Below are 17,386 nucleotides of genomic sequence, written 5' to 3' on the forward strand. Positions count from 1 at the left end.
TATCACTTCCTGTAATTTGTTAGTTCAGAAAGTTTATTTTTCATGAAAGCTTAATATGTAAACAACCCCAACAAATCAATTCAGTAAAATAAATAAGTGCATTAGATGATTTATATAGATTGCTTAGTCCACTTGGCTGCAGAATTACTTTTATCTGTATTTTTAAGCTGCTCAATGTGATGTATCACGTAGGTTTCACAAATGATACAGTATTTTAACTTTTTTTCATCTAAATTTGGCACCCTTTTATTTTTATGTTTTTGAAATATGGCCTAATGCTCAACAAGGCTGCATGTCTACACATTCTAATTAACTTTTAAAAAAAATAATATACTTAATACACTTTTTATTAATTTAATACATCTTTGCTGAATGAAATATTTTCTTTTGCACATCTTATTGATTCCAAAATTTTGAACACATTTTACATGAACACCAATAATCTGATTATAATATGATTAAGACAATACTCTGATTAAGGCCCCATTTACACTAGTGCGTTTTAGTTTTAAAACGGCGTTGTAGAATGAAAACGATCCGCGTCCACACTCGCGTTTTACCCAGCGTTTCTGAACAGCTCTCCGTCCACACCAAAACGCTGAAAACGCACATCACGTGACCACACACACACTCTCGAGCAAGCGCTCCAGCATTTCTACCCAGATGAGAGGTCTGCTTGTCGGACTGCTCATCAAGCATCTCCCGCTGGATCTAATCTCACTATATTTGCTAAACGTGATATTTCATTCATGTTGTTGTCTTTATCTAACGACATAGGCCAATTCCCTGACTTTGGTCATTGGAATCTATTAAGTTACTTGTTCACGGGTAACATGTTTTGGTTAGGCGCAAAGATAAGTTAATGATTAATCCAGGTACATTGACTGATCGCTCGTCTTTATTTCCTACAATGTATAAACTTATTGTATGTTATACTTTTATAATTATCGATTATTAAAACTGATATTCAGCAAAAGAGAGGGCGCGTTTCGTATTGTCACTGAAATTGAAACGAGACCGTTGTTATCGGCTCTGTTTTGTTATAAATATCCACACAGTGAAGATGACGCTTATATATGCAGCACGACGCCTCAACATTTCTGCTGTCTGTTAAGTTGTTAATATTAAAAAGAAAATAGGCAGTTCCTTAAATCATGTTTACATTTTATTGTTGAGAAAGTGAAACAACGTAGCCAAGGTGATGTGAATGCAGTTATAAAGTACACTGTTCCCTTTGAAGATTTACCCGTGTCCTCGGTATGTTTTCCATATCAAACTGAAAAGGGGGAGACTGCAGCCTTGATCAAACTTGCGAAGTCTTAACTTACAAGAAGAGGATGCGAGACTGAACTGTGTGTGGGCTACTTAATATTGAGGAAAAGCCCCAATCAGATAGGCGAACGTTTGCAGCCCCGCCTCCGTTTTCAGATGTCTCCGTCTTTCCCCATCCACACTGAGACGGAGCAGCAGCGTTTCAGAATGAAAACGGCCTCTCCAGCGTTTTCGAAACGCTCCGTTTTCGGCGCTCAAGAACTCCGGCGTAGTGTGGACGGATGGCGTAACCGTAGCAAAACTTATGCGTTTTCAAACTAAAACGCACTAGTGTAAACGGGGCATAAGAGTCTACCATGTAAACAGCGATTTTTGATAACCCTAATCTGACTAAAGTCATAAACTAACTAAACAGAAATGGAATTAAGACATGTGGAGTTCTGATTTTTTGCCAGTTTTTGCTGCAGGATTATCCACACACACGGTATGACACCTACCAAGTCAGTAAAGGACCACAGACACATGCATGGCGAAATGCGGATGGTACTTTTTCCCCAATCGGCGTGCATTATCAAATTACATTAAGACACCACTCCTTACTTCATACTTGCATCTAATACCTCAGTTTGACACCAGGGCTTGAATGAAATGTTCCTGAATGAAAGTGAAGCTGCTGAACTGCCGTTAAAGTTGAAAAATTTCGAACGAAACCCCTAAAATTACATGCAACCCCTGTGGACCGAACTATGTGCTATAACATGTAAAACAGGATCATGAAAGGAACACTCAAAAAGCAACTCATGTAAAAACCTTAATCCTATTATTGTCTTATTTAGATTAAGGAAAATAATTTGATTACAGATGGCCATGTAAATGTAGTCAGTAAAGGGTTTTGAGGGGCTTCTTCATAGTACTTTTTAAAATCGAAACTCAAACAGTTATAGTAGAAAATGCATGTTTGTGTCCATCAAGTTTGTCTTAGAACTTAAAATAGTCTACAAGACTAACCCCCAAAAATAAATCAGTTAAAAAAAAGATTCCTTGACATCTTTGAGAGATGTAATCCCATTTACCTCATTTGTAGAGTGATTTGTCTCGATGACCTGCACAATCAGACTTGTTTTGTGCAGGAGTGAATCATTACAGGCTTCGGTCTGTGTAAATGCACACATCAGGGCCTTTAAAGGCACCCCATCATTTCCCAAACGCAATCTCAATAGGTCTAATTGGCTGCAGCATATTTTAATTGGAGCCATATTGATTTGCGAGGGCCTGCGTCTGCGGAATTGCCCGACAATTACATAGTGCTTTTGTGCGAGCTTAATTTTGTTTCATTTGTCCAGACAGAAACCGTCCGGCCCTTCATCCGCCAGTAGGAGCACTGGAGATCGCTGACAGATAATTATAGAGCATGTCTCTGTGTGTTGGCTGCTCAGCTCAAATACAGACTCTCAGTTTCATTAGGCTTCAGATCTGGCCTAAAAATCTGCCCAGCGCGCGCGCACACACACACACACACACACACACACACACACACACACACACACACACACTCCCTCTGTTATTGTTAATTCTTGTCGTGTGGTGCATCTATTCTGTCCTGTTGTTGCTGTTCTAATTGGTCTGGCCCCACAATGGTCATCCTGGCAAGCAGGAGGCCTCTTCCCACAAGTCCATTTTGTTTCCGTGTGTGTGTGTGTGTGTGTGTGTGTGTGTGTGTGTGTGTGTGTGTGTGTGTGTGTGTATGTGATAGAGAGAGCGACACTGGGTAAAAAGGAAATCAATAATGTTTCATTAGAGCAGCGTTGTAGCAGTCTTTTGCCTGTGCATGGCTTAATTATTCTTTTCTAGGCGTTTGCTTTAATTGGGAGAATAAAAGAGTAAAGTGGAGAGAATGACTGCATTAGCATATCTATTAGAGACACGGCCACAAGTACACAGACAGCCTCACGGCCACAAACTCACCCCAGTAACCTCTCACACATACACACATACACATGCTAACATTTGTGTTCTGATCACAGTGTGGACTTTTCTTTGACTTTTATTGTTTTTATAGTGGATTAATGAGGGTTTGTGTCTGCTAACCCCAAAACAAACCCACATTTGTTATTTTTACTAATTTAATATAGTTTATTTTTTAAATTACAATGGTTTTGCGGCAGTTCAACTAATGGTGAATAGTTTGCATATTCATTGACACTCATTTAGTTCAATTCCTGTACAAAACTGTAAAAATGTATCATGTGGAACCAGAAGTTTTCACTGGTTTGTACATACACTGTTAAAAAGATTGAATTAATGAATGAACGAATGAATCACGGCTCTTGTTGCCAGAATCTTACTGTAAAATATGCTGTATAACATTTTAGTATTTACAGATCTAACATAATTTTAGAATACATTTTTTTATTATATATATATATATATATATATATATATATATATATATATATATATATATATATATATATATATATATATATTTATATATATATATATATATATATATATATATATATATATATATATATATATATATATATATATATATATATATATATTTATATATATATATATATATATATATATATATATATATATATATATATATATATATATATATATATATATATATATATATGGGATGTTCTACCAGAAACTTACATTATCTGTCATTGAAATAAAAAACAATAATACAGTGAATAAAAAGTATTTCATCCTGGGGTTAGGGTAAGATTTGAGATGTAGAATAAGATCATAGTTTATAACTACTAATGAACAGTTCATATCTTAATAATAATAAGCCACTAGTTAATAGCATGGTTTGTGACCTAAACTAAAGTGTAACTAAGTCTTTTTACTTAAATTTCTTTAATTTTTTGTCAAAAACAACATTTACTTTTATTATGTTGACAAAAACCTGAGACTGTATATGTGTTTGTGTTCCACATAAAAAAGGACACAAAGGTTACTAAATTAAAACTAAACACTACCTTTCAGCATGTCGATAAAACTGTTTTTCTGCTACTGTTGGCCACTCAAGAGTGTTGGTGTTTTTGTGGTGTTCACTATACTTTGTTCATGTTTTGGTGCTCAAAATTGCAAAGTTGAATGAGTCCCACTGATTTCAAGCCCTCTAAAGAAGTGTGCTGTATATTTCTCCACTCATCTTTCTCCCTACACTATCATGCAGGAGTGACAGTGACTAACGGCCCGCGGTAGATGAAATATAACGATTCTCCAGCGAGGAGACAGACACTTTGAGCTGTCTGGTCTCCCCTGGTGGAAACACGCACACATGCACACACTTTAAATCGGAGATCCAAGGTTAATCACTCGATCAGTGTAATGAAGTACTCACTGACAGCTGTAAGCAAGCTATGTAGATGAACTTCCCTCATCAATTTCTGCCACTCTCCACACACACTGAATAAATCTCCATGAAAACCCTGTCTAGAGAGCGAGACACAGAGACACTTTTACTGGGTGTGTGTGTGTATGTATGGAGGCTGTGGTGTTTATGTTAGATTTAATGCTAGATTAAATGCACAGTTTGAATAGGTTTATGTTTGCATCAACTGTGCATTTGTACACTTCATAAACTTCTGACGTTTACTGTTTAATTATGAATGCATCATGAAGTGTGTGTCTTAATAATGATTTGATATTAAACAAGAAGTGCAATGCATTTATTTCCTAAATCAGCTGAATTTGACTTATATTAGGGTAGAAATTGTTTTAGATTAGTTTTATTTTTCTAATATTATTTGAATACTTTCAAATAAAAAGGAAATGTAAATTGTTTTTAATGATTATATAGGGATGTCAGGTTTTTTGCCCTCGAGTCAGAGTCATTTGATTTCGAGTATCTACTGATACCGAAACCCGATCCAATACTTCTATAATACATGAATAAAGAAGAGCAAAGAACCAGATCCAGGATGTTTCTGATTTAATCTAATTCATCTTATTTTAACTTTCAACATTACTTGAACAATAAAGTAATAAATGACATGAATTCTTAAATTTTAAGCTTTAGTGCAACTAAAAAAATAGCACCTCAACTTAAAATACCTAGCAGGCAATCTCAAGTTCACATATCTCACAGTTTGCTATGGCAATGTTGTCGTCATCAACTTTTTCGACTTTATATCCAGAGTACAGTCTCTGCAACAAAGTGATGTCATGCCACACGTGTTGCTGTTTCTGTGTGAAGTTAGGAAAGAGGTCCAACTCTGTGCCACAGCATAACTATAGATGTGTTTAAAAATAATAAGATTATACAGTTGAAGTCAGAATTATTACCCCCCTTATAAGAAAATATTCACAGTATGTCTGATAACATTTATTCCTACTAGAGAAAGTCTTATTTGTTTTATTTCGGCAATAGAATAAGAGCAGTTTTTAATTTAAGAACCATTTTAAGGTCAAAATTATTAGACCCTTTAAGCTATATATTTTTTGATTGTACAGAACAAACCATCGCTATTCAATAACTTGCCTAATTACCCTAACCTGCCTAGTTAACCTAATTAACCTAGTTAAGGCTTTAAGTGTCAAGTTTAAGTGTCTTGAAAAATATCTAGTAAAATATTATTTATTGTCATCGTGACAAAGATTAAAATAAATCAGTTATTAGAATTGAGTTATTAAAACTATAATGTTTAGAAATGTGTTGAAAAAAATCTGCTCTCTTTTAAACAGAAATAGCGGGAAAAAATAAACTGGCGGGCTAATAATTCTAACTTCAAGTGTGTGTGTGTGTGTGTGTGTGTGTGTGTGTGTGTGTGTGTGTGTGTGTGTGTGTGTGTATATATATATATATATATATAAATATATATACTTTTTGTATGTATTGCAGTTCTAATTTATAGCAATCTCATTTTATAATATAATTTCTAAAAGAAGATATCATGCAACAGGCATCATCGATGAAAAAATACATTGTCTGAAAAATGATTAAAAAAAAAACTAAACACATGAGAGTCTGAAGCACAAAATAAGAGCAAAAACAATTTTTCCATGAATGGCTGTAATTTTTCCTAAAATCGTTCAGTACTCTGTTTTCCTTTCAGCTCTGGAAGCGTAGGTTACGGCGTGCAGGATATTCAGTTTTGAAAAGCTTGATTTATAATTTGCAGCATTCCCATCTGCCCGTAGTTCACTGTTCGCTGAACGGACAGATAAACCAGTTAGCAAACACTTTTCCCCACTGTCTGTTGTTTTGATAATCACCCATAATAGCATCTAGCTTCAGTATGGTCTTTAAACCTGATTTACTGTCTAATGGAATAAGAGAGACTCAGAAAAGAGAGAGAGAGGCGGCCAGTCACTACATGCACCTTTTGGGTAATGTCGTTAGACATGTTTTGAAGAATAAATTAAATCAGCCCTAAATTGTGCTCTCAAGTCAGACCTGGAAAAAAAACAGATAGAAAAAAGGGAGGAGGGGGGGGAAATGAGTGGACCTCATTGAAAAGAGAGAGAGAGGGAGAGAGTCATATTTGAACCTCTCGCAGGAAAATGCACTTAACCAGATTAGAACGGGCCAGTGTGGATGGATGGGCACGGTAATTGCGCTGGCTGTAATGGGTTCCTGTTGCCCGTAGCAGACAGTGGGCAGTTCAGTGGATAATGTGGGTCTCTGTGAGGTTCGAGGACCTTACAGGCTCAACCTGTGATTGGGGTCAGATCTGTGGATGTCAGCTGATAAAAGGTAACCCTTATTCGCAATCTCACAGGTCACACACATAACCAACAGGAAAGCGTCAAAAGCACACACACCGCCATGTTATTTAAACACACTGGGACAATTATGTGAGGTAAAAGTACATTTCTTCACAGCGAACTTAACTAAAATTGCCAAAAATGATTGAACATTTATAGACAAGTGCTCTTGTTCCGGTCCAGATTTTCATTTAGATGTAGCAGTCACTGAACCCAATAAACAAAAGACAGACTTTCTGCTGTCTTTCCTCCCCCGCCTGTTGATGTCTGTTTCACGTCTTGTTTTTGTTGTCCTAAAGACAGAAACATTATCCACACTTAAACGAATTCTAACTTAACCTGTGGGATTGCTTTAAAATAATCACTTCCTGTCTGGGAAGTACGCTGTTTGTGGCTTTTGTCTCACAGAAAGGGAATCAATGGTGAAGCTGAAATTGATCTGCGGTGTGTAAATGTATTTTTTTCTTTCAGCGCCGTTGTTCTCTCACACACACACACACACACACACACACACACACACACACACACACACACACACACACACACACACACACACACACTCAAACTGGCGCCCCTCCCCAGGTGGTGTATGTTACCTGTGGTCCCGGACTCACCTGTAACAGAGTCGGCTTGGCTCCAGGTGAGGGCTGTGGTAACGTTGTCCATTGTGTGTGTGAACAAGCAAAAGGCTGCAGGGATTGAATAGCAAACATGCAGGTGATGACATAGTCTCCTTGAACACAAAGTGTGTGACACTAGCGAGGAGGTGAAAACACACACATACACGTGTACAGACGCACACACAGCTTGACAAGGGCATTTGCCTTAATTCATTCAGCCAATTAACAATGATATCCCTTTCTTTTTTTCAACTTGGAGTTTGCAAGCAGACGCTTTGCTATCATCTCAGCCGTATTTTTAACTTGAATGTACTTTTGGTGTCAGTGTCTTCCAGCTATTTTAGTTGTACAAGAACTGGTCGTTATAGTTGGATTGAATTTAAAACTATTAGTAAATAGATTTTGTTTTTAATTATATTACTGTAATTTATTATCATGGATACACTTATTGTAAAAATGTTAAAAATATTAGGGAGGCAAGAATTTCTATGTGGATCTAATAATATTGCTTTGGTTTAGTCAAGATGATGTATTATATTAGGTCAGCAGACATATACTTTTAAAAACCCTAAATGAAAGATTGAATTATTTTTCAGACTTTTTTCCCCAATCCAGTCAACATTCATAATGGCTAATACTGACTGGAATTATGAACAAAAAATCAGCTAATATAATAATATTTTAAAAATTGCTTCAAATTTGAAGCAAAAAAAAAACAAAAAAAAAAAAACAGAAGCAATATTTCATTAAATAAGATTAACTAGTTAAAAGTGTTTGCAATTTTTTTTACAGTTCTATTAGTAGCACAAATAGTTTTACCATTTTCTACTCTTCTAGTTGTCCACATGAAGTTTCACGTATTCACCAAAAAATATGTTAGATTTTTTTTACTGGAACAAATCAAATCAAAATAATGCAGTGGAAAATTTGCAATAGCAGCATGCTCAGATTGTGACTACCTACTTACCTATCTATGCATAATTTAGTACAGCCCATTTTGAAAATGAAGATTTTTATGCAGTTCTCAGTGAATATAGGCAATGCATTTTGGTGCATTAAAAAAAAAGATTTATTTCTATTTATAAACAGAAATATTTATTAAAATAATATTTTGGTCACCAAACATATTTAGAAATTGAAAAATAATAATAATTTTTGGACCATTATCATAATTTATTTTATTAGATAAGCTCCAGATTTGGTTTTAGTACTGACTAATCTACTGTATATCCACAGATATAATATGGTATAGCTTCTTATTAAAAATACTCATTTAAAAGATCAATTTGTGAGGTGTGTACTTGTATATGCTGAGCACTGTTTATTACTGTAATTCAATATCGCAATCATGGATACACTTACTGTTAAAATGCCTACTAAAAATGTTTTATATTGACTGATTTTATTTCTAATTATATTACTGTAATTCATTATAATAATCATGAATACACTCACAGTAATAATATTATAATTTTTGTAATTTAAAATGCAAATAAAATGTGAATAACATAAATCATGAATAATGTTTAAAATAACTCATTCATTATATTCAGTTCAAAACCGCAACATACTGGATGTCACTGTTGGTTTTGTACATTTCTGTCATAAAACAGACAAAATAGGACTGCATGTCATCGACTAAAGACTTAACTGGTAGACAAGTATTCATTTATTTTAAGTGATTAGTTAACCTTTTAAATGTTTATTAATAATTAGTAACATTGAGCCTTTAATTGTCTACATGCTCTTTTGATATTTAATATGTATTATACTGTATGTTGTCAAATATTAAATATTTGGGTTCTACCAAATATACAAACCAAAGTGTTGTGCTTGAACTTAAGTTTGTGGACAACAAACCTCCGCCTTTGATTTGATTGGCCGTCTCAATCATTTTGACACCGAAGGCAATTATGCCATTTCTGATGTTTGATTCCTGCTAAATGCTTGATTTTTCTCATATTGTTAGTAATTTTTCCATGTTTTTATTGTTTAAAAAGTAAAATTGTTGTGGTGATTGACATTTATATCACAATTTGTATTGATCTCCAAATATTTAAAGAGATTTTGGATGTATTGGGCTTAAACAATGAATGATGTTCTATATGAGGTCAACATGGGTGGGGCTAAAAAAGCAGGCAAGAATCTCATGACCTCATCTGTGAAACATCATACAACCGGCGTACGGTTTTGTTGCTTGCATCACCTGTTGAAGGTTGTAAAATAAAAAAATGACATGTTTTTTTTAAAAGGATGACAAGAGGGAGTTTGACATGAATGGCTGGCAATCTTTCAAACACAGATGATACTTGTGTCAAACATCTACCTGTGGATCTAAAGAATGTTGGATCTGTCACTCCATTAATCTGTTATGCAATCGTGCCTTTTCCCCCTTCAAATTCACTCTGAGCTCTTGCAAAAAAAAAATCAGTTGTGTGTGTGTTGGTGCGTTTCACAGGTGTTCTGTGGGGCCTGCAGAAAGACACTGCAGGCTGGTAACCAGAGACCTCTCAGACCTTGTGGGAACTCTGATAAGATAATCTTGCTCTTTTCCTCCCCTCCCCACTCTCTCTTTTCTGTCTTTCTCAGTACGATGGGGCAAAAGGTGAGGGCGGGAAGCCAAACAAAGGCATGTGTGCCTCTGCCATGGCAGAGCGGAACCCCTCGCTCGTCTGTCAGAATGCCGGAGCGCACCGTTTACAATGGCATCCCGCATTCCGACACTGGAGAAAGTGGCCGGTGAGAGGGCAGCATGTCGTCCCCACGGTAATAAGAGCCCTGGGCGGGTTGAGAACAGGGGGTGTAGGAGCGCTCCGGGGCCTTGTCCTCACTCTCAGGTGATGTGAGGAACTTTTTGTGTTACACTGAGTATAACACACTGTTGCTTTTGACCCCACACACATCCATTACTGTAGAAAGCACCCCCGCAGGGTCATCATGGACACCTGATCTAGTCGTAAGTTAGTAAGAGATGGAATACGTTTTGTTAGCATCATCTTTGAATACAAAAAGAGGGTTTTAAAAGGAGTCATCGAATTGTTATCCTTTTTTTGTTTCCAATATGGCAACAGTAATGAACTTAAATAGCAAGTCCTTCCCCTGTACAGAGCTTCCAAATTTGTCTGTAAAGGCAAAGACTTTAAATGGCTTTTAACATCAGTTTATACATGGGTCTCAAACTCAATTCCTGGAGGGCACAGCTTTTGCTCCAACCCTGATCAAACACAGCTAATCAAATAATAAAGGTGTTCATGGCTCTTTTGAACACCTTGATTATTTGGATCAGCTGTGTTTAATTAGGGTTGGAGCAAAACTGTGCAAAACTGCAGCCCCCCAGGAATTGAGTTTGAGACCTATGAGATATATATCCGTAAAATTTACGGTAAAAAAACGGCGGCTGTGGTTGCCAGTACTTTACTGTTAAAAACACGGTACAAACCGTAAAAGTAATTTCTCATTTTTACGGTAAACTACCGCATTTAATCAATTTATAGAGGTAATATGTCTGTATTTTGTATGACCAACACATCTACACATCTTTTGTTACACAGTTAGGCACGTTAGCACACCCACATGCAGCTGGTGATGAGGAAGTTACATAATGAGCCAATGCTCATCACAATCAGCTTTTCCCACAAGCAGAATAGAGTATCAGCATATAGAAGGTGCTCAGTGTTATTCACACAGCTACTAAACACCAGTATGGTAACACGCATAAAATTAAAGTCATGAAATAAACAATGGTTATCAACATTAGATGTTACATAAATCTCTAATGTACAAAACTGATGGGGAAATAACTAAAAAGATCCATATTAATGTCAACAAAATGCATAAGAAATTAAGTGCGATGCAGGGAATTCTGGCAAAGTCAATTTGCGGTTATTCACTGTATATATTAAGGAAACATACCATTAACCGGGTTACGGATTTGTACTGTAGCATTTTTTTGCAGTTTTTTACTGTTGGAATCACAGCCATTTTTTACAGTATGTGTGTGTATATATATATATATCCCCACTTTGTTCTGTGACACTTGAAGTGAAATCAGATTTTTTAGCAAGCTTTTACTTTTACATAATAACAAAAAAATTACAGTTATTGTGAACTGAAAAAATTGTTATTCACTCAGAGGTGTGATAGCAATGTCAGCTTTGTGACAAGCTAAATCTTAATTTAACCTGTTCGGTCAGTTCACAAGTCTCACTAAACAATTACATTTAATTTATGTACAGATCCAATTACTTGTTTTCTTTGCTTAACAACTGACTGATTAAAAAAGATTCCAATCCCGTTAGACAAGTCTCAGTAGATGATTCACTTAATTGATTTTCAGATGAGGTGAAATTGTTGCATTATAAAACCCAGCAGTCAATTTTATCAAATTTAATGAGTGTAGTTAACTCAAAATTTACCAAAGTTAATTCTACTCATTGGAAAAGAGTTTTAAAATCAGTGTTGAAGCTAATGAGTTAATTAAATACATTATTAATTCAATTTAAATGGAGTAAGTTCTCATAACTCATATAGATTTTTTTTACTCATGATTTGTGGCAATTGGTTTCCTCAAATGGTTTGAGTTCCCTTAACTTATTGGGTCTTACAGTACTCAGTTGGTTTGAGTTCTCTTTATTTATTGAGTTTTACTGTGCTCAAATTGCTTCGTTTACTCAAATAGATAAAGTTCACAGTACTCATTTGAATTAGTTTTTGAACTTAAATGGTTTGTTCCAATTGGTTTGCTCAAATGGTTTGAGTTACCTTACAGTGTACCAGATTTCACAGTGTACTAATGGTCAATTTTTAGGTTCCATTCTTTTTTTTGTTGTTGTTTGTTTAGTAAATTGTAAAAAAAAAAAAAAAGGCAAACTAAAAAAGATGGCAAAGTAACACAAATTAATGTGTTCCTTCCCAACTTGTATGAAAAAAATGCTTGATTTGAGTACTTTATTCACCACTGCTGGTAGCCAAATGTGTTGTATGCATTGTATAATCTCAAATATGCGTAATAACCAAACTATCATCAAATTTAAAAGACATTTAATGAAATACTGTAATTCTGGTTAACAGCACAGCTAATGCAAACATATCCATACATTACTTTGCTGCTGCTCTCTTACCTCTGTCCTTTGTGCTTTGATTGTATTTTGTTGTTCAGAGAAAAGCATGTAGCACATATTTACATTTTAATCCAAACGTCTTTCTAAGCAGTCAGGGTGTTTGCTAATAGTATCAATAATTAATTTATTTTCTTTCTGCTTAGTGCCTTATTTATCAGAGGTTGCCACAAAGTAATAAACCGCCAACTATTAGGGTAGCATATGTTTTACGCAGCGGCTGCCCTTCCAGCCGAACATGGGGAGAACATGCAAACTTTACACAAAAACGCCAACTGGCCCAGCCAGGACCTTCTTGCTGGCGACAGTGCCATTGCTAACAGAATATCACTGCTAATTATGAAATATTTCCAAGTACAGAATTTTACCATAAGAGTAAAACAGCCCTGAATCATACCTCTGCAACATGTGCAGGAGTGCAAGTAAGCGCAACAAGTTGCAGTCTGCAGTTCACTAATCAGCCACTAGTGTCGCCAATAACAAGGGGTTCTAAATTCGCCATAAAGCCCCTTTAATAACATGTTGAACTTGTCAACGTATCAAACCTTAAAAAAAATTCCCAGTCTGTGTGACTTCCAAGTGAACAACTTAAATTATGTTGGCTACGCTTACACATTCACGTCCCTCTAAATTTACGGTGCTTTGTCTCAATTTGTTTCTGAGCCGTTTGCGATCCTTAAAAACGTCTGAAACACAATAGAGGTGAAATGCGAGGCTTGTGTTGTCTGGCAGCAGATATGAGTCTGTCTGGATGTTGCCTTCATTCAGAAATTCCCTGGCAGCCGTCGAAACATCGTCAGACCCGGGCCGCTTCCAGAGAGCTCATTCACCCCCGCCCGCTGTGGCATCACATTACCTGCCAAGAATTCAGGATGGAAAGGATAAAAATCGGATGAAATGAAAAATAATCCCTGTTGATGCCAGGTGAGTTTACCTGCCTTTGCCTACCTGTCATGGTATTCAATCCTTTGTTGTTTGCAGTTGGATTTTTGCGGAGAGAGGAATGTAATGAATGTGGTAATTTGGAGTTCCCCGGACACACCGCGAGGGGGTTTGCTGGGGAGTGTGTTTGGGACAGTGGAGACTGATGACAAAATGTACAACTTTCTAAAATGTTGTTTTTATGTCTTCATATTTCCTCGGTGGTTGCAGTCGCAGAAAACCATCACTCTCGCAGCACAGCCTTGGCGGTGTCCAGAGGGTGAATGATGTTGTTTGTTGGTCTTGTTTGCTGTATTAATGTATTTGTGTGCTTTTATAATGGATGACGTGCTGATGCTCGGACCCCTCTGGACACTCTGCGCTGATTTTGTTTGTGGAAACACACCTCAGTCTTCGCTGGAGTCTCCAAAGCACCAGGTACAATGTGCCCGAGGCCTTGGTGTGTGTGAGAGTGTTTACGGCGTGATTAATGTGACTGACAGGTATAGGTCTCCCTGTTCTTTGTGATTTCGCTTTGATTCATTTGTAGTGAACACACTTAAAATGCACATTGTGAGATCCAGTGTGTGTGTGTGTGTGTGTGTGTGTGTGTGTGTGTGTGTGTGTGTGTGTGTGGCTTTGACAGGCCATTTTATTCTCTGCTTTCTCGCTTAGACGAAGAGACCCAGGCCTTCACTACAAGTGAGATAAAAAAAATAGTAAAGCCAGTTGAAATAGTTGAAGAGCATTATCAAACATACACCACGGTTCCAATTCAGCCATTCATTTAATAATTAAAATAATTAAAATAATTCCATTCAGAAATGGTGCACTCCAATAATTAGGGTTCATACTAAAGATATTTAAAATGTTACAAAAACTTTAATTCTTTTTTTTTAATAATCAGGGATGCCTGCATGCATAAAAAAAATTCTACGTCATTTAATAAGCAATAATTAACAAATATCGTAAAATTGAAATTTTCTTAGGAAAAACAAGTACAGTCCAAAATAAAATATGACAGCAAAGTTTGCATAAACACCTTAAATCAGAGGTGTTCAAACTTGGTTCTGGAGGGGAAAGTGTGCATATTTTAGTTCCGACCCCAATTAAAAACACCTGAACCAGGTAATCAAGCTCTTTCTAGGTATACTAGAAACTTCTAGGGAGGTGTGTTGAAGGAAGTTGGAGCTAAACTGCATGCACAAAAAATTATACTTAATATAATATGCAATAATTAAAAAACAAATATACAACTAAACAATAAAAACACCATATTAAAATTTTGCTGAAGGATAAAACTGGTGTTTAAAATTCTTTGTATTAAATTCCATTAATTAAAATAGAAAACCTTTTTAGAAAACTCTATAGCAATCCTAAGATTCCAAAAAATAGTTAAATAGTTTAGATATTGAGGCTGTGCACTTAATCAGAAACGTTAAAATTAGCTTATTGCAAGAGGCTGCGAGATGAAATATATTTGTATTATTTAATTTCCACTGCCCAAATGTGCGACTGCTGTCTGTGTGTGATAGTCTATCTAGCCAATTGATGGAGCACAATTGAGTGATGAGTGTCTTGCTAAAAAATTTTGAAAACTGAAAGAATTGCCAGTGACACTCAATCGAGTTGCAAGCAACAGCAGAGTACAAGTTCAGAGTTGTTTAAGCCATGTTAGTTTGCTGAGTGTACTATATTTTTATAATTATTATATTTGTTTGCATAATAAACTACACTATCTCCCTAATTTGAGTTCAACTTGTTTACAGAAAGGTACGGTCATTTTATTTGTGTTTACTGTTTGCTCTAGAGAAAAATTGTTTCATTTCTGAATATTCAAAAAAAAATAAATTTAAGTTAATATCTTTTCAGTTCCTTTTTTTAACGAACACTCACTGCATTTTAGCAGTAAGAGGCTATGATACAGATTATTGAGCTGAAGCTTATCAACAAAATTAAATCACAAATCAAATCGAAATCACAATATCTGTCAAAAAAAAATCGCAATTAGATATGTTCCCCAAATCGCACAGCCCTATTAAGTATGAATGCAAATCAGATTTTACTCCATGAGAAGAAATATCTTTAAATGAATCTTCATTTGGACATAAAATATCTTATCTGGAAATACCTGCAATTCACGCAGTAATGTTCAAATGTTCCTCTTTTTTTGTTTCACCAATTGGATATTTATTCATTAGGATAAACCCCCTGGAGATGTTCCATAGCATTTTCAAGGGGGTCCTACAATTAATCACAATCACATAATAATAACACCAGAAGACAAAAACATAACATAAAATGCACAACATCAAAAAACAAAAAAAAAACAAAAGTGGAAGTAATATACATACATACATATGCATAGTACAAAAAAGATACAGATCAGTGTATTAAATCACCACATAAATAATAACATCCCCAGGAAAAACAAGTGCAGTCCAAAGTAAAATATGACACCAAAGTTTGTATAAACACCTTAGATCAGGGGTGTCCAAACTCGGTTCTAGAGAGCCAGTGTCCTGCATATTTTAGTTCCGACCCCAATTAAAAACACCTGAACCAGTTAATCAAGCACTTTCTACTGTATACTAGAAACTTCCAGGGAGATGTGTTGAAGGAAGTTGGAGCTAATCTATGCAGGACACTGGCCCTCCAGGACAGAGTTTGGACACCCCTGCCTTAAAAGATGCAATGGATCGAACGTTCGCAGGTAAATTATTCCAGTCTATCAGACCCTAAACAAAAGCTTTTACCAATAGATTTTTTTAAAACGAGGAACAAGAAAAAGTCTGAACAGAATGTCCTGCTAAAAAAAAAAAAAAAAAGCTAAATATTGTTGTAAATAATAAGGATACTTTTAATAAATACATTTAAATAAAAATTGAAGCCAGTGAATATGTCATCTTGTGTGCAAAGATGGCAACTGCAGTAGATCATACATTATACAAGGATGTGCTTAAAAAGAACAACCCAGAACAAAGTGTGTTACGTGCTGTATTAAAAGGAGCAAGATCTAATTTTAATGCAGTCTGATAAACAATATCACAATAATCAAAAAATGGAAATATAAGTTGAAGACTGAAAACACTAAATGAAGAACAATGGATAGACCCATGTAAGACACTATGATACTATGATTAATATGGGATTTAAAGGAAAGTTCAGAATCAAGTCCCTTCTATTTACTCAAAAGCTCCTTTACATAAGCTCTACGCAGAAAATCCCTTCATGCGCTCATTTGCATATATACCAGCCCTTGTTGTTCTAGCAATACGAAGCGCGCGGCACCAATGTTTTCCTGCAGCATATCTTCAATTCCATAAAACCATTTTTGGCAGCATTGAGCAAAATAATCCCTGTTGTGTCAGACTGTGGTTACTGGATGATGGCGTATCATTTCTTGGCCTGTTATTCACCATGATATAATTGTGTGTGTTGGTATCATCAGAGGTCCTCCCTTTTTTTTTGAGGTGTGTCATGTCTTGTCCTGTGATTGTAATCTTACACTGAGCCTAATCAAAGACAGGCCTGCTGAATGCCCTTCCATAACCACAAGCGTTCATGCCCATTAGAGCTAACAGGCCCCTGAATGCATCAGATAACGTCTGTTCTTTTGAAGGAGAGTGAGAGAGATTGCGCCGGGGAGAGAAAGAGAGAAGGTGGTTGGGACATGTGGCTTTTGCGGGGGCTTATCTAGGCTTTGAGAGTGTCACAGCCTTGCCC

At 35.9% G+C, this 17,386-nt stretch overlaps 1 protein-coding gene across 16 annotated transcripts in view; it reads left to right on the forward strand.

Annotated features, from left to right (window-relative positions):
• The window catches only part of ikzf5 (IKAROS family zinc finger 5), a 260,811-nt gene that overhangs the window by 147,240 nt on the left and 96,185 nt on the right, over nt 1-17,386 (forward strand). For 4 of the 16 annotated variants that reach the window (XM_073927087.1, XM_073927095.1, XM_073927089.1 and 1 more), the window contains 2 exons: nt 13,508-13,663; nt 14,072-14,098. The exons of 11 other annotated variants lie outside the window; for them this stretch is intronic. The gene's annotated coding sequence lies outside the window, so the exon portion shown is untranslated. Of the gene's footprint in view, nt 1-13,507; nt 13,664-13,891; nt 14,099-17,386 lie in introns of all 16 variants that reach the window. One more of the 16 variants, XM_073927098.1, reaches the window with a different exon arrangement.

Source organism: Danio rerio, chromosome 17, assembly GCF_049306965.1.
Source record: "Danio rerio strain Tuebingen ecotype United States chromosome 17, GRCz12tu, whole genome shotgun sequence".
Taxonomy (NCBI): domain Eukaryota; kingdom Metazoa; phylum Chordata; class Actinopteri; order Cypriniformes; family Danionidae; genus Danio; species Danio rerio.